We start from the raw sequence: 24155 nt of genomic DNA, 5'->3' as shown, positions 1-24155 counted from the left end.
AAAATGACAGTCTCCAATATTATTTGGGAGAAGCCATGACTGTTGAAAGTGGCATGATTCAGCTTTATTATGCAGTTAAAGCCTGATTCTCAAACATACACTGCCTTTTAACCTACATATTCCACTTAACTAGGGCTTTTTTCAGCTAGAACTTGCCAGAACTCAGTTCTGGCACCTCTCAGGTAGGCGATACTGCCATTCTAATAGAACAAGGGAGACATTCATGGTGAGTTCTAGCACCTCTTTTTCTAGAAAAATAGCACTGCACTTAACTATGAGGGCTATCAAGTAGACCTGCAAAAATGTCTCCTCCCATAAAACCATGATCAAACCCCCACCACCACCCACAAGTTGGTCCACAGAGCCCACTTTTCCCCCAGAAGTAAGTCCCTTAAAGAAAAACAAGGTTGAGGGACCTGTCCAAATGTTGCTAGACTGACTACATGTCCCATCATCCATGACCATTGGTTATGCTGGAAGGGATTGTTGGGAGTTGGGACACCCACAACACCCCTGCAGAGAAGACTAAACAAGATGATCAAGGGCCTAGAACAATTCCCATATAAGGAAAAGTTACAACATCTGGGGGCCTTTGAACTTAGGGAAGAAGGCAAATCAGGAAGGATATGACAGAGGTTCTATCTCTGTTTGGGATAGTTTCCACAATTCTTGGGTAGGGGGGAGCCATGTGCTTTAAATGTATTGTTGTGAGTTTGGGGCAAGTTCAGTCTGGATAATGCCCTGAGTCCTTTCCGGTTCTTGGGATCCTGTACCCAGTGAGGGTATGAATCTAACAGAGAAGTTTGCGGAACTGGACTAGCTGAGGAAAGAGGAGATCGAGAGGTGATATGATAGCCATCTTCAAATATCTAAAGGGCTATCACATGGGAAATGAAACAAGCTTGTTTTCTTCTGCTCCAGAAGGTAAGACTTGAACTAGTGGCTTTAAGTTACAAGAAGGGAGATTCCGACTAAATTTCAGGGGGGACATTTTGACAGCAGGACCTGTTTGACGTGGAATGGACTTCTTCACAAGGTTGTGTACACTCTCTCCTTGGAGGTTTTTAAGCAGAGGTTGGGTGTTTCTCCATTGTGTGGAGAAAAATATATTCTTCTTACATAAAACTAGAATATGAGGACATCCAATGAAGCCGAATGTTGCAAGATTCAGGACAGACAAAATGAAATCCTTCACGCAGAGTTAAACTGTGGAACTCACTCCCACAGGAGGCAGTGATGACCACCAACTTGGATGGTTTTAAATTAGGATTGGACAAAATTATGGAGGCCATATTGGTTAAAAGATACAATGGCTATAGATATACTACCTCCATTACTGGTGGCACCAGCTAATGGGAATCATGAGTTGCTGTTGTGTTCATGTTCTGTTTGTGGGCTTCCCATTAAGGCATCTGGTTGACTACTGTGAGAACAGGATGCTGGACTATAACGGGCCACTGGCCTGATTCAGAAGGGCTCCTCTTACATTTGGAAGTTGTATCTCCACTTACTATGTAACACCAGCTGGTGGAAATATAAAGTGATGAGGGATGCTGTGGCTTTCAGGTCTTGCTTGTGGGTTTCCCATTGGAATATCTAGTTAGCCACTGTGAACAGGATGTTGGACTGGATGAACCAGCAGAGATCCACTTACATTCTTAAATGAGATTTACTTCCACGTACAGTGGTGCCTCGCAAGACGAAATTAATCCGTTCCGTGAGGCTCTTCGTATAGCGGTTTTTTCGTCTTGCGAAGCAAGCCCATTGACAGCTTAGCGGATTAGCGCTATTAGCGGTTTAGCGGCTTTTAGCGGCTTATCAGCTTAGCGCATCAGCTGATAAGTGGCTTAGCTGCTTTTAAAAAGGGGGGTGGGGGGAAAACCCGCAGGAATTCGCAAGACATTTTCGTCTTGCGAAGCAAGCCCATAGGGAAATTCGTTTTGCGAAGCGTCTCCAAAACGGAAAACCCTTTCATCTAGCGGGTTTTCTGTCTTGCGAGGCGTTCGTCTTGCGGGGCACCACTGTAATGTGTGCTTAGGACTGCAAAACCCTAATAAATAAAGCCCTTAACAACTTGGGACAAGTTTACCTATGAGATCTCCCTACCCCTTGACCACTTCAGTCAGCAGAACTGGCACTCTTACATGTGAAACATAATACCGTTCCACTCTTGTAAGAATTTGTATCTTTTACTTGTATCTGTCTATTGATATCTGGCTGATGTCTTCACTGTACTCTTTTCAGCGCCTGTTAAAATATTTTTGTTTAGATGAGTCCCCCCCCCCCAAATGTTTACAAAGTTGGTGCGAGGTTTTTTTTAGTTTATTGCTGTTTTAACTTTTTCAAAGTTTAAAATTATGATTGTTAATTTTTTCTTATTGATAATTCATTTTGCTAAGAAGAAATAAGGAATAAGTAAATAAAACTCTGAACTGAGTTGCCAACTTCTTCAGCACCTCCTCCTCCTTTGCCCTTAAGCGCAGCTCGATCTACAGCCATCACCTTTGTGCTGTGGTCAGCTTCACCTGTGCAGTTCTTCAAATCCAGCTGCTGTCAAAGGCCGGCCAGGGTTTGTTTGTTTGTTTATTTTCTGGCCCATTAGCAATCCCACTTCTGAAACCTTAACATCATTCAGACTAAGGACCTGAACAAGCAATGACTACCTTGTTTTCCAATTTTTTCCTGCGTTTCTTTTTAGAAAAGAAATGTGTTTACTCTGAACTGAGTCCCCGCTTCTCAACTAGATGTGCCAATTATGTTTGCCTTAACTGAAACTACACCAGCGTAAGGGGAAAGGTCAGAGCTCAGTGGTAGCACCCCTGCTTTGCATGCAGAAGGTCCCTGTCTCAACCCCCAACATCTCTGGTTAAAAATCAGGGAGTTGGGGGGGCAAAAAGTTGCTTTAAAAACCCTGCAAAATCCTGCTTGACTCAGGCAATGGTGGCAGAATTGTTTCCATAAACGAGGGGAAGTGGTAGCCTTCCTTATGTTTACTAATGATGGGGATAAGATGGAAATAGTAGCCAGGTTTCTGCAACACACAATGAGGATTTGTGAATACTATACAGCACTAACGTAAGTGTTAGATGTAGGGTTTTTTTGTATGAATGCATTTTCTTTTGGGTGTGTATTGAACCCTACTGGAATCTTGTACATAAGCCGATACAGGTTTGAGAATCTAATTATTATTATTTTTAAATCTTTTTATGAAGCCCTTCAAAAATGCTTTTGGCTTTCTTAAAATCTGCTGCCTGTCTCCAGCCTTAAGCTGTGCATGCACTGTACTTTTAAAGCACATTTAATGCACATGACATCTGTTCGTGTGAACTGTAGTTTACTGCTCAAGTCCCAGCACCAATCACAAACTACAGTTTCCACTAGTTCTTGTTTTTGTTTACGCATTTTCCATATTTATAACTACACATCATACATAATTTCTGTGCAGACTTCTCAGCCTGTCCTTCCATGGCACTCTTGATAAACCTTGCATTGCTGCATATCACTTTATTAGTCCACCCTACTTTCCCACTTCTAATCCCTCATTGTATTTAACTGTTGTTCATAGGATTACCCCTGCTTGTACATTGATTTTGTATCTTTACAGTATCTATCATCTATCTATCTATCTATCATCTATCTATCATCTATCTATCTATCTATCTATCTATCTATCTATCTATCATCTATCTATCTATCTATCTATCTATCATCTATTTCAAAAAACTATCCCATTCGCCCTTTGTCTTTTTTTCATCCTGATTCCTTCTGTTGGCTGTCATATTTGCAAGTTCTGCGAATTCTGTCAATTTGTTTGGGATAGTTTCCACAATTCTTGGGTAGGGGGGAGCCATGTGCTTTAAATGTATTGTAGTGAGTTTGGGGCAAGTTCAGTCTGGGTGATGCCTTGAGTCTTTCCGGTTCTTGGGATCCTGTACCCAGTGAGAGTTTGAACCTAATAGAGGAGTTTGCGGAACTGGACTAGCTGGGGAAAGAGGAGATTGAGGGGTGATATGATAACCATCTTCAAATATCTAAAGGGCTATCACATGGAAGATGAAACAAGCTTGTTTTCTTCTGCTCTAGAAGGTAGAACTTGAACCAGTGGCTTTAAGTTACAAGAAGGGAGATTCCGACTAAACTTCCAGGGGTACATTTTCACAGCAAGACCTGTTTGACAGTGGAATGGACTCCTTCACAAGGTTGTGTACACTCTGTCCTTGGAGGTTTTTAAGCAGAGGTTGGGTGGACGTCTGTCATGGATGCTTTAGTGGAGATTTCTGCATTGCAGGGGGGGTGGACTAGGTGACTCTTGAGTTCCTTCCAGCTCTACAGTTCTATGATTCTACAAAGTTTCTTCACAAAGCTGGCCGCTAAGTGTCTTCATCAGCATTCAAAAAAGAACAAGCTAGGCTGCAAGAACTGTGACTAAGTGATGGTGCCCTCCAGGCTCCACCTCCACCCCATCACCAAACTGTTAGGTAGGAGAACAGTAGCCTGTGTAGTGTGAGAGCTGAGCTGGAAACAGGTTGGGACTGGAGACCAGGAGACATGCTTGCTCTGTGCTGGATCCAAAGCTTTGACTTAACATAAGGGAGCGGCTTTCCTCTCAAACAAAGGCGGGAATGCCTTTTCTCTGATGGCACTCACCATCTCTAGTTTTGCTCTGTGCTTATATGCTTGTATTTAAAACAACTGGAACTTTTTTAAAAAGGGAAATCTACTGACAAGCTAGTCAGGCCCACTTTTAAACAATTAAAATATATTTTTTATTTTTTAAAAAATAAAGGAGTCTATTAAATCAACTAACGGGTGTAGCCCTTGTTATACTAGTTTATGTTGTTGTAGTCATCAACAACTAGAGACTGTACGAAAGGTTACAGTGAAATGACAATATTAGAATTGGTCAAAACAATTTACAGTCAGAAGAATGGTGGGGGGTGTTCTTTAAAATATATACATTTCAGATGTCAAAAGCTAGGGTAGCAAGGCTATGTAATAATTCTATCTAAGGTTGAGCTAAGGAACATAATCATTAGCCAGTGTGGTGCATTTGTTAGGGTATCAGACTAAGACCTGGGAGACCAGGGTTTGAATTCCCACTTGGCCATGAAGGTCACTGGGTGACCTTGGGCTAATCACTGCCTCTTAGGGTTGTTGTGGATATTAAACGTGGAGGAGGAGAACCAGGTATGCTACCTTGAGCTTCTTGGAGGACAAGGTGGGATATAAAATTTAAAAATAATGATAATAATAACCACAACCACCTTTGAATTTGGCTCTCATCTGAATTTTGTGATCCTATGATCAGCTTTGGAAAAGTGCCAAAATGTACTAAAAGGGTATATTTTAGGAAAAATATGTTTAGAAATGCATGCACTGAATATGGATTTTAAATACAAATTGTGCACTGAACTTTATTTAAAAACAAAAACAACCTAACAGATTAACATGGAAACGGGACAGATTACACTTATGAATGAACCCAGGTGAAATTGACATGAGCTGCTCAGAGACTCATCTGCCCAGGACTATTAACTTGTAACTGCTCATTTTTACTAGTGACAAAATATTGCCAAATCTCTTGCTCCTCTCCTCTGACAATACTGCTCCCCACCCTACCCCTGAAATTGCCTCCAAGCCAGTGCTTCTATGCTCACTGCCTTCTGCCTCCCCCTCCTGCCAAACAGAGATTTATGGGAGACACTTATTAAAAAACATTGTAACCGTTTCCCCATTTTTTATGACACTGACGGTGAGCGTTATTTACTGTTATTGTTTTGCGGGGTCCGGGTTCCTTTACAAGCCTGCTCCATTGCTCCCTAGAGGAGGAGGGAGCCCTTTTCAGCTCTAAAATGTGGAAAGAAAAAAAGGTGAGGGGGGGCGGAAATGTACCCTCCATGCTGTTGCTGTGATAAAGGAATGGAGATTTGCCCTCCAGAATTAATTACCTGGCAAACAGGTGCCCAGGGCCCAGGAGATAATGCTACAAAAGCAGCTTCTAGGTTTTCCTTGCTGGGATTTCTGCATCCACCCTCCCAAAAGGGCTTCTTCTGGTTGCTTGTGGATATAGCTTATTGCAAGGTGCAGCACAAAGTCTAACAGCCCTGCAAGAAAGGACAGTCTTGTTACAGGAGAGGAAGGGTCATATTATTATTTGGGGAAGGGCCATTGCTCAGCCCTAGTGCCCCTGCTTTACAAGCAGAAGGTCCCTGGGTCAATTCCCATTGGCATCTCCAGGTAGGGCTGGGGAAAGATTCCTCATCTCAAATCCTGGAGAGCAAGCCCTACTACTGATATGCTCAGCAGTATCCAGGATCTCAAGCAGAAGTCCTAAAATAACTTTGGTCGGTATGTTTTGGGAAAGGTGTTCTCTCCTCCCAGCTCTGCTGGGAACTGAACCTGTGACCTTCTACATGCAAGACAAATGATCAACCACTGAGCTATGGCCCTTTCCCAAATCTGGGCTGAATCCAAAGCCGAAAACTGCAAGCCGACAATGGCTACCATATAAACCTCATGGTCCTCTCCTGCTATCTCCTCTTTCCTCCCTGTTTGCAAGATTGCCAGGTAGAGCAATGTGGAACTTTTTGATCTTAATGCATTGCAGCAATGTGTTCTCCTCCTGACCTCCCTTGAGAAAGAACTGAGGGAAGCAAGGAGCTCAACCCACAATCAAAAGGGAAAGAGACATGCAGAGGAGTCTGACAGTAGGACAGAAGTGACTAGAAGAGTCCCAGAGACTGAGAGGATAAAAAAAGGAAGGCAGATGACCCCCATAAAGGAAACAGGATGGTCTCCTGCCTTTCAGATGTCAGAACAAAGTGAGAGCAAAGAATCCTTAAAAAGATGCAGGCTGCTCTGCAGGATCCTGGGGTATTCCCCAGGGTGGCCACATTACAGAGCAGACACAGGATGTGGTGAGGAGGGACTGACCCACTGTTGATTTGGCAAGAGCATAGAGATGAAAAACTGCAGCAGCCACTGTGAGGATACAACTCTGATAGTGGGGCATTTGTCCAATAATGTGTTTAGTTATGGAAAGCAAAAGGTTTCATAGTTAAAGAGATGGTTCTCCATTATATAGGGTCATGCAAATCAAGTCTGTGTGTATTCAGGATGGGCAGATTTCCAAATTCTCCTCATTTCTCATTTTTCTGATCTTAAATTCAACAAGCCACATATCTGCATTAAAAAAAATAATCACAAAGATTTCTTAGGATTTTGGTGCAAATTTCTCCCAAGAAACAGATTCTTCATGTCATTTTTGACTAATATTCACATTTGTACAAGTCATTCCTCCTAATGCAAGATGTTTTCATATGTTGCTTTTTCTTATTCTATGCACTTTAATGCAATCCCCACCCCCAACCATTTGCATTTTTGTATACATTGTTTGGTGGGAGAACAGCATCACCAAACTTCAGAGAAGCGTGGATTTTCACAGGTAGCTATGTTTCAGCTCACATGCGAATTAGGGAGTTCTTCCTTAAAATGCAAACCAAATGGAATTTCACCCCCATCCCTAATAAGGATGTTGTGATTCTATGCAAGCACAAAAGCACTGAAAATGATGTTCAGGCTCAGCCTCTTAACAACCTCAGCTTTCATTTTTAAAAAATAATGATTAAATATTAAGTTTCTAGAAGGGTTGGGCAAGGAATTGGTTCAGGGCTCAATTCAGCCATCCTGATCAGGCCCAGGTTTAACCCAGAGTGATTTGTGCCCAACCCGGCCCTAGCTAGACCCCAAATTGACAGCCTCTTCCTACATCATCTACTTCTCTCCCCTGCTCTCCTCCCCATTCGACTACACGACCCCTTTGACAGCCCTAGATCCCTCATTTTGATTTGGGATATGGGATTTGTCCAGTTTCTAGCTCTAATGGCATGGAAGTGTGTTGGTCAATGCCTGACAGAACCTCAGAGAGGTAAGGAAATAGCAGTCCTACAAGAGATATGCAAAATAACTAAACAGGTATTAGAACTCACCCCAGAACTGGCCCTACTGAACACCTTCCAAGATCATAATGACCACTCGCATTATTCAGAGCTTATAACCCACCTACTCTCAGCAGCCAGAAGCCTCATAGCCAGGCACTGGAGAGACCTGTCAGGAGGGAACATGGACCAGTGGTACCAAATATTATGGGAAACAGCCTTACTAGAAAAGCTAACCAATAAACTGAAACTGACACAGGGACAAATAGGACTCCTTCACCCCAGTATGGGTCCCCCTTATCACATACACAGCCCAACAAGACAACAACAAGAATCCACCCACAGCATATAAATGAATCTGGCATACCTGTCCCAACAAGCCCTCCCCCCTTCACAAACGCAAACAACCCCACTGCAGCCAGCCACAGACAACCAACCACACCCTGCCCCCCAATACCTCATGACCAAGGAAATGTAATAAGAGAACCTACCCAGTTGACGCTGACACAAAACCCTGCATGTACACTATACAAAATAATATAAGCCTCACCACCCCACCCCTCCTCTCCCCCCTCTTCTTCCCCAAGCTTATACAGTACAGTGGTACCCCAGGTTAAGTACTTAATTCGTTCCAGAGGTCCGTACTTAACCTGAAACTGTTCTTAACCTGAAGCACCACTTTAGCTAACGAGGCCTCCTGCTGCTACCGCGCCCCCAGAGCACAATTTCTGTTCTCATCCTGAAGCAAAGTACTTAACCCGAGGTAATATTTCTGGATTAGCAGAGTCTGTAACCTGAAGCGTATGTAACCTGAGGTACCACTGTACTCAACACTAACGTCTCACAACAAATGTACGATAACTGATTTGTAAGAAAGACTGTACAACTTGTAAAAAGAGATGAGGCATGTACTGTACTTTTGTAAACCAAGAAATTCTGAAATAAAAATACATTTGAAAATAAAATAAAATAAATGTAAGGAAATGAAAATAAAACTGCAAATAGAATTAATGCCATTATATAAATCTATGGTATGGCTGCATTTGGGACACTGTGTACAGTTCTGGTCACCTCACTTCAAATAGGATATTGTAAGGTTGGAAAGGGCCAGCAAATTGATCAAGGAGATGGAACAACTTCCGTATAAGGAAAGCTTGCAGCATTAAAGACTTTTTAGTTTAAAGAAAAGGCAAGTGAGGTGTAATGGTTCTAGGGGTTGCTCGTGCGTAAGCCGGTGCTTATCTCCCCGGCTGGGTGCAAACACCTGGCTGGGTTGCCTAAGTGAACCTTTTCTGTCAGGACAGCCACTCACCCGTGGCTGACTCAATCGCTGGCAGAATCCGTCAGTGGGCGTTTCTTAAACTTCTTCCAGCAAATAAGCTCTTTGACGCCTAGTCTCCTCCTACTCTCTCTGCGCGAAAGCCTTCTGCGCAAGAAGGGCGTGTGCAGCGGAGGACCCCTACTCTCCCCGCTGGTCACAGGCAAGGAGTCATGGGACCGCCTCGCCGCTTCCCCCATCTGCCCCCCTTCTCCACTGGTGCTACGCTGATTCTCTTCCCCAGAAGATGGGCTGCTTCTTCCAATCCCTGGACGCTCTCTGGAATCCCTCTGGCTTTTGCTCTCTCCCTCCGCCACTGATGGCAGTTCCCTGACATGAGGGCTCGTCCACACTTCTGCTTGCCCTGGGGAAACCCACTTCTGAATTGCAGCAAACATCAGTTATGTATTCTATGGATTGCTGTTTGCTCCAATTCAGCAGTAAAGAGCAGATTTCCCAGGGAAAGTGGTGGGGCAAACAGAAAACTGCTTCAACTCATGCCTAGAAAGCACTAGACAAGTGGAAAGCCTCTCCACCCCATGCTTTCTAGGCAAAGGACAAGTGAATTGTGGTTGAGCCCTCAGAAGTTGCCATAATCCACTGGAGGGGAGAGTTGGATTAGATGGGCCTTTGCTCTGATTCTGCAGGGCTCTTCTTAGCCATTGTAACCAAGAATAGAGCCTCCCTGCTAAAATGCAGTCTATCTCTGCATACCAGTTGTTGGGAAGCAACAACTATTGTGCTCAGGTCCTGCTGGAGGGTTTCCCATTGGGGCACCTGGTTGGCCACTGTGAGAACAGGATGCTGAACTAGATGGGCCTCCTTTCGCCTGACCCAACAAGGCTCTTTCTGTGTTCTTGTGTGAGAAAGGTATGGCCAAACCAAAGCTCCTCTCTGCTCAACCAGTCTTGTACACCCTGTATAGAGGGAACCATGTTGCAAGTTATAAAAAACTGAGTAGGGGGTGCAGGCGGCAAGAGAGCGAGAGAGGAAATGACTCCAGCCTGAAGCACTGTCGCAACAGGTAAACGCTCAGCCCGGCTTCCTGGTATGCGCTCCCACACGCCAGCGAACAGCCAAGCTAAAAATACTGACGTGTGGAAAGCAGGAGGCCAGAGTGGCTGTTTTCTGCAGCGACTGATGGCTTTGGATTCCCAGCTCTTCCCAGCGAAACCAGATGGTTAGCTTCAGGAAAGGAAAAAAGCCTGGAAGAGGGGGGTGGGAGAGAAGGGAGCTTGCAAAAACCATGAAGGGGATGCTTCATTATTTATTTTATAAAAATTATACATGTAAAAAACAGAACCTAAAAGCGGTTTACAAAAAGAATAAAACAATGAAATTACAGTGGTACTTCGGGTTACATACTCTTCAGGTTACATACCGGTATGCTTCAGGTTACAGACTCCGCTAACCCAGAAATAGTACCTCAGGTTAAGAACTTTGCTTCAGGATGAGAACAGAAATTGCATGGCGGTGTGGCAACAGTGGGAGGCCCCATTAGCTAAAGTGTTGCTTCAGGTTAAGAACAGTTTCAGGTTAAGAACGGACCTCTAGAATGAATTAAGTACTTAACCCGAGGTACCACTGAATCAGTAAAAAACCAAACATGCAAAAGATAAAATCAGCAATAAACTAAAAACAGATTAAGAGATACACCAACATTCTACATGTCTGGACAGGATTGTCTAATCAGAACTGCTTTTAAGCAGGTACCAAAAAGAGTACAGTGAAGGCACCTTCCTGGCAGGGAATTCCAAAGTGTAGGTGCTGCCACACTAAATGACCAATTTCTTACAAATGCAGAGCAGGAACCATGTGTCCAATCAGGGTGAAACGACAGGGGTCTCTTGAGGTAACATGAAAAGGGGGTCCCACAAGCAGCTGACTCTTGACATCCAGGTGTTGGATCCAGCCATGTTCTGGTCAAAGCACATGCTGCTGGTGGGCGAGCCAGATAAAAAAATGGGTGGAGCAATGAATGTAAATTTAATGGGGTCTGCACAGATATGAGGAATCCTGTGTCCTGTCAACTAAAGTCTAGTGTCTAGATCAAGTGATGTCCTGGTACCACTCTATCCTGCCTTGGTTAGACCACACCTGGAGTCCTGTGTCCAGTTCTTGGGGTCTGGTAACCAAGCACCATGGGGAACGGTTGAGGGAACTGGGTTTGTTTAGCCTGGAAAAGAGGAGACTGATATGAGATATGATGGCCATCTTCAAATATCTAAAAAGTTGTCATATGGAAGATGGGCCAAATTTGATTTTTCTTGCTCTGCAAGGTAGGATCCAAGCCAGTGGCAGCAAGTTACAAGAAAAGAGATTCTGACTAAACATTAGGAGTTCTTTAGCTGTGATACCTGCATCGAAGATGGTTGGAGTAGATGACCTTTGGTTGTGCCAACTTTACAATTCTATTATTGCTAAACCATACTGGGAAATGTTAATCTGTGAGGGGAATAGGAGTCTCCTAAGAACTCTCAGCGTACTAAATCTCCCAGAATTCTTTGGGGAAAGCCATGACTATGGCATCATAGATTTGGATGGGAAAAGATTCCCCATTCTGCCTTTTATTATTCCTCCTTCCTCCACCACCCAGCCAAAGAACCTCACCAGTTGGGGAAGTGGAAAGCATGAAACAATACCAGGGGCCAGAAGCTTCAGAAGAGGGAGAAGCACAGTGGGTTGGCAGTGAGGACTAGGAGCTTGAAACCAAAGCATGAGAGTGGCAATTAAGAATTGTGGAGACTTAAGGAGGTGGATGATGAGCTCATCTTTTTTTTTTCCTTCTGTATACGTGAGTCGACTCCTCCACACTCTTCGTGCCTAAACTGGGGTTTCTGAATTGGCCACATGCCTCACAAACAATGTACAAGGATGCCAGAGGGCAGCTCTGGGAGGAACGGAGGCAGGGCTGAGCCAGCATAGGCCCTGAGAACGCTTTGAGCCCAAAGAACTCTCTCTGAATCTCTTGATCTCCAGCTAGGCACTCAGCAGCTAGGCAGCGTGTTCAGGAGGCGGTTGTCATGGCAACCCCTGGCACTCATTTCCCCCCATCTTGGATGCAAATGAATTACAATTTTATTAGTGTGCCGAATTTCAAGGAGGAGGGAGCATTGGATTTGGGGGGGGGAGAGAGAGAGCTTCGGAAGGAGCGCTTTTTTAGATTCATTTGCAGGAGAATGCGCGCCTGTGTGTTTATAGGGGAGAAGCGTTATAAGGTTCCCATGTACAATTAAGGTAAACCAAAACAAATGCAAATCCAGACGCTTCATCCAGAAAGTGCAGAGTGCTGAGAATTTCTAACTCTTCATGCCTGGGAATTGGCTGCTCGCAGATGGGGTCAAAACAAACTCTGCACATGCTCAGAGGTGCTGTTCTTCCTCCAACCTACCTTTGCAAAAATAATAGCAATAATGCACCCACGTGATGCAGACCTGGTAACGGTACAGACAAATGGAGCCACTCAAGTGCATTCGAGAGGAGAATTTCTGAGTTGATACTACTAAGAGCAGACCTATTGAAATTAATGAACCAATCTTAGACCTCTCCATTAACTCAGAGCAGGACTCAGCTGAATGCAACTGTCTGTTGCTACTCCCACAGTATAGGGGAGTATATATTGGAATAGCCCTACAGCAGCACTGAGAAATCTGAGACCCAGGGACCAGACGTGGCCCTCCAGCCCTCCCTATGTGGCCCTTGGAACTCTACCAGGCCACACACCCTGTCCCCAGGCCACACCCCTCACCAGTTCTGCTCCACACCCTCCTTGAGTGTTTATGGCCAAGCTGGAACATGCCCATGAGCTTTGATCATGTCTCTTGTTTTCCTGGATGGAGGCGACAGAGGGGCATGTATAGAAACTAGTACAAAAGCAAAATTTACATTAATTGCTCCTTACACTTTTGCCCCTGGCTCCATCCACTACTGGCATGTGTGGCCCCCAAAGGCTGTGTAGATGGGATTGCAGCACTCAGGCTGAAATAGGTTCTCCAGCCCTAGAGTAGAAACACCTGACTTTTGCATAGCTGGAGTTACACCCATTCCCCCACCCACCCACTTTTTCCTCTGCCCCCGCCCACCACTTGCATGTGGCTCCTAGAAGGTTGCAGAAAAGGGAATACAGCCCTCAGCCAACCCATGCCATGCCATGCATTCAGCATCCGTTACTCTGCCTATTGTTGCATCTGGCCCTGCCTAGCCCTGGCATGTGGTCCCTGCAAAGTTCCCTATGGGGGAGTGTGTCCCTTGAGATGAAAACATTTTCCTCAGTCAGAGACCTCAATCCTTGCTCATGGGCCTGAACACTGCAGTCTTTCCTCATAGGGTAGTTGATCCATCCCCGTCTGATCATTTCAAATACAGCTATTGAAATTCTCCTGGCTCCTGCTTCTTTGGATGTTTTCAAGTTCGAGTGCTAGGAGAGAAGGAGAAAACTTTTCTCCATACAGTGGTACCTCAGGTTACAGACACTTCAGGTTACAGACGCTTCAGATTACAGACTCCGCTAACCTGGAAGTAGTACCTCGGGTTAAGAACTGCGCTTCAGGATGAGAACAGAAATTAGGCAGCGGTAGCGTGGCGGCAGTGGGAGGCCCCATTAGCTAAAGTGGTACCTCAGGTTAAGAACAGTTTCAGGTTAAGAACAGACCTCCAGAACGAATTAAGTTCTTAATCCGAGGTACCACTGTACCATCATTTTATTCCACCACTTTTGCTCAACTTTTCTGAACTAAACAAGAGCTTTCAGGGGCAGGAAGGAGACTTGGAAAAGAGCCCTCCCCTTGCCCCAGACCATCATTTCATCCTCCCTTTCTTGACATGTCAGGACATCTGTTCGTGGCTTCCCTCCACACACCCTGCTTTCGCCTCTGGCTGCCTCCTTCCCTTGTTGTGAGAGTGAGTCAGATTTTCCGAGATATGGAGGCTGCTGCAGCTGCAAACTTTGCTCTCTATGCGAGTCATGAAAAAGTGTGACCAGGGCAGGGGTTGGCTGTGGGATGCTTCTGGGCTGACTCACACACGCAAACACGGGCTGCAAAAAAACCTTGACTGGGCTGGGGAAAGCAGACATAAGAACATTTTACCTGGTCACTCAGGAGCCCAGGAAATGTAAAAATAACCTGGCTGATAGATCAAGCCACCAAAGGCTCACCAAGTACAGTCTCCAGTCTTCACAATGTCCAGCCAGTTGCCCAAAAGGGATGCCCCAAAGCAGGATCAGAGTGCACCCTCCCCACTTGCAATTCCCAGCAACTGGTATTCAGAAGGATACTGCCTCCAACAGTGGAGGTAGAACATAAATTGAGCCCTGCTGGATTAGGCCAAAGGGGACCCATCTAGTCCAGTATCCAGTTCTCATGGTGGCCAGCCAGACTCCCTCCACTGTTGGAGGCAGGATGTCTCTGAATACCAGTAGCTGGGAGTCACAGATAGAGAGACTTGCTGCTGCACTCAGGTCTTCCTATAACAGGCATCTGCTTGGCCCCTGTGGGACCAGAGTGCTGGACTACATGGGCCCCCTTTGGCCTGATCCAGAAGCAAGGCCTGTTTGTCTGGAGGTCTATGAAAACAGTAGAATCTCCATGCTCAGGAGCAGTCTACCTCTGAATACCAGTTGTTGGGAAACCCAAGAGTGGAGAGTTGCTGTTGCACTCAGGTCCTGCTTGTGGGCTTCACATAATGAACATCTTGTTGGACACTATGAGAGCAGGATACTGGACTTGATGAACCCTTTGGCCTCATCCAAGAGCCATGCTTTTCTTACATTCTAATGTTTACTTAGGACTAGATGTGGGTAAGATTACAGCTACAGTGTGATTTCAAGCGGACTGCGGCAGAAACTCAGGACTAACAGAGCCTTACCAAGAACAGTGACATATTTGCAGCGGAACAGCCAGAGACACTGTGCATGATGCACCCACCACTAGCATCTGCAGTGTGCATTCAGAAACACTCCCACCTGTCAACACGCTTTCATGAGAGGCTCTGCAACACACTGAAAGAAATAAGCTCCCACTGTAGATTAGGCCTCCTGGGGGGCACACACGGGACCCCTGGAACTTGCTGGAAATGCGGGTCCCTGCAGGGTTTCCTAAAGAGCCTTGTTCATGGGAGTCTGGGGGTAATTATATGCCAGGGGAGTGTGAGATCCAAACCCTTCCTGACCTGAGGCTGCAGAGTTCCATGGATCGATGGCAAAGAGGCTCTTTTATTTTCCTTCGGTGTTTCGCTGACGGATGGAAAAATCAATGCCCCACAGAAGAGAGAGGAGGGGGAAGGGGAGAAGGGGAGGGGAGAAGGAGGAAAAGTCAGGTGGGGGTGAAGAAAATGAAAGAAGGCAAGGAAGACTGGGTTGAGAGAAGACGCTGCCACTGGGTTGGGCTGTCTTCAACTGGTCAGTTTCAAACTTGTATAGCCATTTAGTTGGCTAAATGGTGATAATTTTAGGGTTTCTTATTGGTTTTGCTGATTATTAATTTTTCCTCCTTTCCTTGCTCCCACACAGGCAAGAAAGCCATGAATGTTTAAAGTGGTATTGTAGTGCTTTAAATGTATGGTGTGCGTGAAATAAGATAGATGATTAGATAGATAGATGATAGATAGATAGATAGATAGATAGATAGATAGATAGATAGATGATAGATAGATGATAGATAGATAGATGATAGATAGATGCAGGGCATGGTGAAAGTGGATAGAAAAAGGGTTTTCTCCCTCTCTTATCATAACACTGGAACTCACGGATGTCCAAAGAAGCTGAATGTTGGAAAAGTCAGGACAGATAATAGAAAGTACTTCTTCACACAGTACATAATTAAACTATGGAACTCACTCCCACAGGAGGCAGTGATAGTCACCAATTTGGATGGCTTTAAAAGAGAATTGGACATATTCGTAGAGAAGAAAAGGGTTGCCAATGGCTACTAGCCATGATGGCTATGCTCTGCCTTCATAGTCAGAGGCAGTAATGCTTCTGAATACAGGTTGCTGGAAACTACAGGAGGGCTGATCACTGCTGTTGTGCTCAGGTCCTGTTTGTGGGCTTCCCATAATAGGCATCCGGTCATCCATTGTAAGAGGAACAGGATGCTGGACTAGATGGTCACTGGCCTGATCCAGCAGCCGGACTCTTCTTATGTTCTTATGTTAGGTGATTGACAAGTGAGCAGTCCCATCCACCTGTCAAGATTGACCCAAGGGGTGGGGTGGGGGTGGGGAGAAAGGGATCTGGCAAAGAGGAGGAGAATTTGGGTGCCCTCCATAATGAAGGTCTGCTGGGAACATCTAGCCCAAGCACCATCACTATCCCCAAACCAGTATATTAGGAATCAGATGAATATAGAAAGCTGCCTAATACCAAGTCAGACCATTGGTCCATCTAGCTCAGTATTGTCTGCACTGATTGGCAGGCGCTCTCCAGGGTTATAAGCAGGGAGTCTTCCCTCAGCCCTGCTTGGAGATGCCATTGGATATTGAATCTGGGACCTTCTGCATGCAAAACAGATGCTTACCATGGAGCTATGTCCTCCAAAATAAAAATAAAGTAAGATTCTAGACCTTATGGTACACAGCTGGAGATAGTCATGCTTCTGAAACCTCAGGAGGGGAGAGTGCTCTTTCACTTATATCTGCTTTTGGGTTTCCTATGATGCACATCTGGCTCGTCACCATGAGAACAGAATGCTGGACTAGATGGGCCTCCTTTCCCCCGATCCATCAGGGCTCTTTTATGTTCTTCACATTGGTCCATCTGGTTCAGTACTGTCTACACTGACTGGCAGCAGCAACTCTCCAGGATTTCAGGTAGGGGAATTCCCAGCCCTACCTGGAGATACCATTGGAGATTGAAGCTGGCGCCTTCTGCATGCAAACCAGAGGCTCTGCCACTGAGCTGCACCCCTCAGGAGGATCTGGGTGCACTCACCCCAATGGGGGTCCAGTAGCACTATCAGTGCCATCAGCTCTCAAAAATACCTGGAACTGGCTTTGATTCCACCTGCTGACAGAGAGGCAGATTTAATCTTCCTTTGAACACACAATGTCCTGAGATAGAGCGGAAATGTGCGGCTAATGTTGGCGCCTGGCACCAGCTCTCCAGAGTAATATCTACAGCCCCCAGTCTGACCCTGGCAAGTTGGCCAGGGTGTCAGCTGTCACACTCTGACTTTTTATAGCTCAGGCTGTGCAGACAACAGCTAAAAATAAATCTCAATTTCCAAGGACCCCCGGACCCAGGCTTCGCAAGCAGAGCTCACGACACAAACACAGCCCGCACTTTCTGAGCATTTGAAAGAGAAACATTGTGCATAAGAACATAAGAGACTGCTGGGTGAGGTCCATCTAGCCCAGCATCCAGTTGTGGCCAAACAGATGCTCCAATCAGAAACCAGCAAGCAGGATTCAAGTACATAAGCCGTCTCTCCTCTTATGGTTTTCAGCAATTAGCATTCAGAATCATTGCTGCCTCCAACTGCAGAGGCAGAGCATAGCCCTTAACAGCTTGAAGCCAGCTTACTTGCAAGACCGCCTTACCCCTTATACACCGACTAAACCACACTGATCTGTGGAACTGACCCTGTTATACAGGTGCCACATAACACCCACATTTGTAAGAAATACATATTTTAGTGTGGCAGCACCTACACTCTGAAACTCCCTACCTATTGACATCAAGCAAGCACCTTCACTGTACTCTTTTCGGCACCTGATAAAAATATTTTTGTTTAGATAAGCCTATCCAGATGTTTAGAATGTTATTGTTTTATTCTCTTTGTTAATTGTTTTGAGGTTTTGTTTCGTTTTTACAATCTAGGAGCATATAAATTTTATGAAATAGACAAACAAATAGAGCCGTCGATATTCCTCTCCTCCATGAATTTGTCTAAAGCCGTCCAGATTTGTGGCCTTCACAGCCTCCTGAGGGAGCAAATTCCATTGCTTAACTGCACTGCATGAAGAAGGTCATTCTATTGTCTGTCCTGAACCTTCTAAAATTCAGCTTCATTGGATTTCCATGAATTTTAATGTTAACACCAGGACATGCCCAATACATTTTGGCACCTGAGACAAACCACAATGTGCCGTGTGCATCCTAAGAGTGAAGATCTCCATGAGGAATGGGGGAGGGAATCAAATCAACTTTACCCAATGATTAAAGTGGGGATCAAAGGCTGTCATGGGTGGGAAACAGGCCTGCTCTGAATCATTCCCAGTAGGTGCAGAGCCCAGGAAACCCCAGAGGGCAGTCTCTGCCATTTCCTCCCTAGTGGTGGGAGGAGACCAGCAGTGCCTCCTGTTCACAGAGCATCTGCTGTAGAAGCAGCAGAAAGAGTTGAAACTCCTGGTTTGACACAGAAGGTGTTTTATTCATTCATTCATTCATGAAATTTCTACCCTGCCTTCTTTCCAAAGGAACTGATGGCAGCAAACCTCCAAATATCCAAACAATACAATTAAAAATCAAAATACAAGTGAGGCACAATCTGGTCACAGATGGTTCAATGTGCCCCAAGCCTGAAAGAAGATGGTAAAAGAAAAATACACCCTGACTTACTGTAGTAGTAGTAATGCCGGTCAGTGCAGACAGTACTGAACTGGATGGACCAATAGTATTACTCAGTATATTGCAGCTTCCTGTGGTCCTGTTTAACTGATCCATTTAGTCAACAACATCAACCCTACCATGTGGATATCCCTTGCAGACGATCGCAGTGGATCCACAGCAGTGATCAGAGAATGAATGACAACTGAGAAGAGTGCAAAGAGAAGACACGCCATAGTGCATGTGCAGCAGCACAACTGGACACCTCCATCTGCCCCAGATGCAAGAAAACATTACCGTACTCTCCTGTATTGGTCTCTACAGCCACATCAGGCACTGAAACCTTCCAAAGGCACACTCCTCCACTGTCTCCCAAGACAGACAGATGCCAACCATTCAAAACTATTAGGACTAGAGCCTTATTTTCTTTTTAGAAGAAAGGCCATGTCTTAGGGTTACTGAGATGCTTTGCGTGTTGATTGTCACTCCTTCAGTCTCCAGATAGGACTGAGAGAGACCACTGCCAGTCAGTGTCGACAGTACTGACCTAGGTGGACCAACAATCTGACTTCATTCAAAAGAACTTTATTTGGAGCTATGAGAATGAAGGTGCATACCTCAGTGGTTGAGAGCATGCTGTTCATGCAGAAGATCTAATTCTCAATACCTGGCACCTCCAAATAGGGCTGGGGAAAAGGCCTTAAACTTTGGAGTGCCATTGACCATCAGTGTAGACAATACTGAGATAGAGGGACCAAATGACTCAGCAGAAGACCGTTTTCTGTCCTTCCTGTGCTGCAGAAGATGCTGGTGATCAGTTCTCATCTTGCTTGCTGCTTTTTACTGGCCACCTCCCCTTCACGCATCCCCCCCACCAGCCTACAAAATACAACATCCCCAAGCAACCACTTAGATTGATGGTGCAGTTGAGCCAGGCTGTGTCAGTGGGGAGCAGCCCCTTCCACCCCTGCTGAAATAGCAGAGAACCAGGTACCCTTTTGATAACTCTGCAAGGATCCCACCTGACCCTTCATAAGCACCAGGATCTCACAGCCTCAGGCTACAGACTGGAAAGGAGGCTGTCAGAGTACTGATCATCTGTTAGGGGCAGGTGAAAATGAGCCCCCTGGCCATCTTTGCAGTGCCCTCTTGCCCCTTCCTCCATTACATGCCAGGGCCATGCCAGGGCTAATTGTTAAAGGACTGTGATTAGAGGAGGTGCTGTCACCCGATTAAAGAAATCCGAAGTTGGCTTGTTTGAGTCAGGCTGCAAGCCTGTGCATGCTTACGCAGGAGGGGAGATGGAGGAGAAACCCAATTCAGTTCACATTTAAAGGAGAACCTACCAACACATGGATCCTTTACAATTCACAGATCTCCTGATTTTGCAAGCAATGTGCACAAAAATGCTTATATTATGGTAAAATGTGCATTAAAATGCATTTGTTTGTTTGTTTATTACAAAATAATTTTTATTGATATGCAAGTACGGTAAGCCAAGACTTAAGAAAAGTGATTGATTAATAGGTATAGATAGATGATAGATAGATAGATAGATAGATAGATAGATAGATAGATAGATAGATAGATGATAGATAGATGATAGATAGAGATAGATGATAGATAGAGATAGATGATAGATAGATAGATGATAGATATAGATAGATGATAGATATAGATAGATAGATGATAGATAGATAGATAGATAGATAGATAGATAGATAGATAGATAGATGATAGATAGATAGATAGATAGATGATAGATAGATAGATAGATGATAGATAGATAGATGATAGATAGATAGATAGATAGATAGATAGATAGATAGATAGATAGATAGATAGATAGATAGATGAATGATAGATAGATAGATAGATAGATAGAGATAGATATAGATAGATAGATAGATAGATAGATATCATCTATCTATATCTATCATCTATCTATCTATGATAGATATAGATAGATGATAGATAGATAGATAGATAGATAGATAGAGATAGATGATAGATAGATAGATAGATAGATAGATAGATAGATAGATAGATAGATAGATAGATGATAGATAGATAGATAGATAGATAGATGATAGAGATAGATGATAGATAGAGATAGATGATAGATAGATGATAGATAGATAGATAGATAGATGATAGATAGATAGATAGATAGATAGATAGATAGATAGATAGATAGATATAGATAGATAGATAGATAGATAGATAGATAGATAGATAGATGATAGATAGATAGATAATGATAGATAAATATCCTCAAAGTAAAATAAAGAAACACACACACGTGTGTGTGTGTGTGTGTGTGTGTGTGTGTGTGTGTTATTTACTGCATTTCTATCCCACCTATTTTTCTATGGAGCTCACATTTGGCTTATGTGGTTCTCATCCATTTAATCCCCACAACAACCCTTTGAGGTAGGCTAGGCTAAGAGAGAGGAACTGGCGCAAAGTCACCCAGTTTCATGGCTGAGTGAGGATTATAACCCTGTTCTCCCAGATCCTAGTCTGACACTCTAACCACTATACCATTACTGACTCTAGGAATATAACAAAAAGAGTGGAGGTCATGGAAACATAGGATTGTAGAGTTGGAAGGGATCTGAAGGGTCATCTAATCCAACCCCCTGCAGGGCAGGAATCCAGCCCACAACTGTCTGTGGGTGGGCTTGAAGCACAACCTTCTATTTAAGTGATTTTTATTAAAGCTTGAAAATAAACAAACAAATATATACAGAAAACAACATCAAATATCAAACATCTTTTTTAACATAAATATTGAAACGAAATAAAGAAGAGAAAAGAAAAAGAAAAAACTTCTGATTCTCCATCTCTATCAGCTTTAAAAACTTAAAACAAAATTCTTACCTCATAATAATACCCAGCTCTTCTAATGTCCATAAACCAGCCGTTTTTCCGGTCTTTGAACCCAGATAGCACAAGCTTATTTTCCTTATTGCTCAAAAAGTCCATAAGGGGTTTCTAATCATTAATAAATGTCAACAATGATTTTTCTATTATTAACCACATCAGCTTTGCCATCTCAGCCAAATCCATTAATTTCAATAACCATTCTTCCATATTAGGTAATAATAAGTCTTTCCATCTTTGTGCATATAACACTCGCCACCGTGATCGTATAGTGCAGTAATATTCCATATTCTTTTTCTAGTTGTATATCCATAAGTCCCAGCAGGAGAAGATCTGAACCACCAACCTTCTGGTTAACAGCCGGGTACACTGACACAGGTCATAACCCTATTGCACAGCATTCGTATTTGTCACAGGTGCCAACCAACCCCAGATAAATAATTGTGTCCCCAAAATATTTGCAAAATAAGAAACACATATCCAAAACATCTAATGAAGCAGGTGGCAAAGACGATTGTGATTGCTATGCAGTGGTGCAAATCTCTTACACGCCATGCTAATTTTTCTAGAAGAGCAATATTCCAAACAATATACACCAAAGAAGAAACATTGAGGTTTTACATTTTTGCACAACTGATTGTCATGCAGCCGTTTTAAAAAAATATCAGTACATTTGTGGATTTTTAAGAAAAGGTTGTTGGATCACACCATGGTTCTAGTCCAGCATCCTGTTCTCACAGTGGCCAACCAGTCGCCCCAAAAGGAAACCAACAAGCAGGAACCGGGTGCAAGAGTCCTCTCTCCTTCTGTGGTTTCCAGCAACAGCATTACAGCCTCTGACCATGGAGGCAGAGCACAGCCATATTGGCAAGTAGCCATTGATTGCCTTCTTCTCTATGAATTTGTCCAGTCCTCTTTAAAGCCTTCTAGACTGGTGGCCATCACTGTCTCTTGTAGGAGTGAGTTCCATTGATTAACTATGTGTTGCATGAAGAAGAGAGATATTTTAGCGCGGCAGCGCTAACACTCTGGAACTCCCTGACAGTTGACATCAGGCAGGTACCTTCGCTTGAGTCCTTTTGTCACCTGCTGAAAACATTTTTTGCTTGTACGAACCTTCCAAAAGTTGACAAATCCGTAGTTTTAGCATTATCTTCTGATTTGAATTTGATTTTTAAATAAAACAAAACTTGTATTTTACTATAGTTTGGGGGGGATAGATGTTTAATGTATATTTTATTTTTTAAAAAAAACAGGAACTTATACTTAAAGGTTTTACTTACAGATAAGCAGTATACAGATTTGTTAAGTAGATGACTAACTACATCATCCTAGTTATTTAGCTATTTGACAGTGGGACGAGCTTCCTTGGACCGGGGTAGACACTGCTTCATTGGAGACCATCTGTCAAGCATTCCTACATTTCAGGGGGTTGAACTAGATGACCCTTTGTGTCCCTTCCAACTCTACAGCTCCATGAGTATGATTAAAATGCTGGTCAGTATAAACAATGCCAACCATACCAATCTTATTATGCCATCACAGATCCAATAAAGCTCATTAAAGTCAGGGTGTTGTTGTTGTTTTGTTGTTGTTGTTGTTGTTTTGGCACCCTGACCTATCCTGTTTTTTTATTATTGATTTCCCTCTTATTATTTGTTTGTATGTTTTTATACTTCTGTTTAACTGATTCTATGTCATATTTTGGATGTCATGCTATTGTTTATCAATTTGATGCTGTATTATCACTTAGAGATCTTTAAATGTTCAGTGGTTTATAAATGCTTTTAAATAAAATAAACTGTTTTCTGAAGGGAGGGAAAGACTCAGTTTTATTTCAAAGCGTTTATAAACCACTGAACATTTAGTGCTATATGGCGCCAGAATTTCGGCTCACTTAGTGTTGAAGGAAGCACAGTTCTTACCTCATAATGTTGCATGAAGGGGGCAGTGGTCTGACAGAAAAGACAAAACCATCGCTTCCTTCAACAGTATAAACTGGATCCAGAGTTGGGCCTGTTTTTATAAAACTGGCTTTATAAGGCATGGTGTTTCCTGATTGGCTTGGAGAGTCAGATGACCTCAATATGAACACTCAAAAGTCAGCTGACTCTCTTCAGGCTAGAACCTGCAGCCTTGAGGGCACCCTTTTCACAAAGGCAGGGTTATTTTAGTCCAAGAGCTACATGTCCTCATTGTAAACCTTCTAGGGGCCACATACCAAAGTGAGTAGGGGCAAAGTGTGGGGGAGGGAGAGCCACCCCCTCTCACACAAACCTTTTCCTATTTTTAAATAAAAACAATCCTTATGAATCTGAGTTGAATTTAAACTGAAGTTCTAATTAATACCTATAATTAATTCCATTAAATAAATGTCCATAATTAATTCAACTAAACTAAGGCCTCTAATGAATCAAACTGCATTTGTCAGAAGGCTGTTGTGTGGTGGCATTAAAAATTGGCTGGGAGG

General features: G+C 43.7%; 1 long non-coding RNA gene across 1 annotated transcript; it reads right to left on the bottom strand.

The window, feature by feature from the left end:
• Positions 1–10844: 10844 nt before the first annotated feature.
• On the bottom strand, positions 10845–23893 carry LOC309362343. Its single transcript, XR_014164929.1, has 3 exons — positions 23611–23893; positions 21683–21796; positions 10845–11431 (listed from the first exon to the last, which is right to left on the bottom strand). It is a non-coding gene; the product is annotated as an uncharacterized lncRNA (long non-coding RNA).
• Between the last annotated feature and the right edge of the window lie 262 nt (positions 23894–24155).

The sequence above is a fragment of the Podarcis melisellensis genome (assembly GCF_964234715.1).
Source record: "Podarcis melisellensis genome assembly, chromosome: Z".
Lineage (NCBI taxonomy): Eukaryota > Metazoa > Chordata > Lepidosauria > Squamata > Lacertidae > Podarcis > Podarcis melisellensis.
This window is presented reverse-complemented; position numbering and strand designations above follow the sequence as displayed.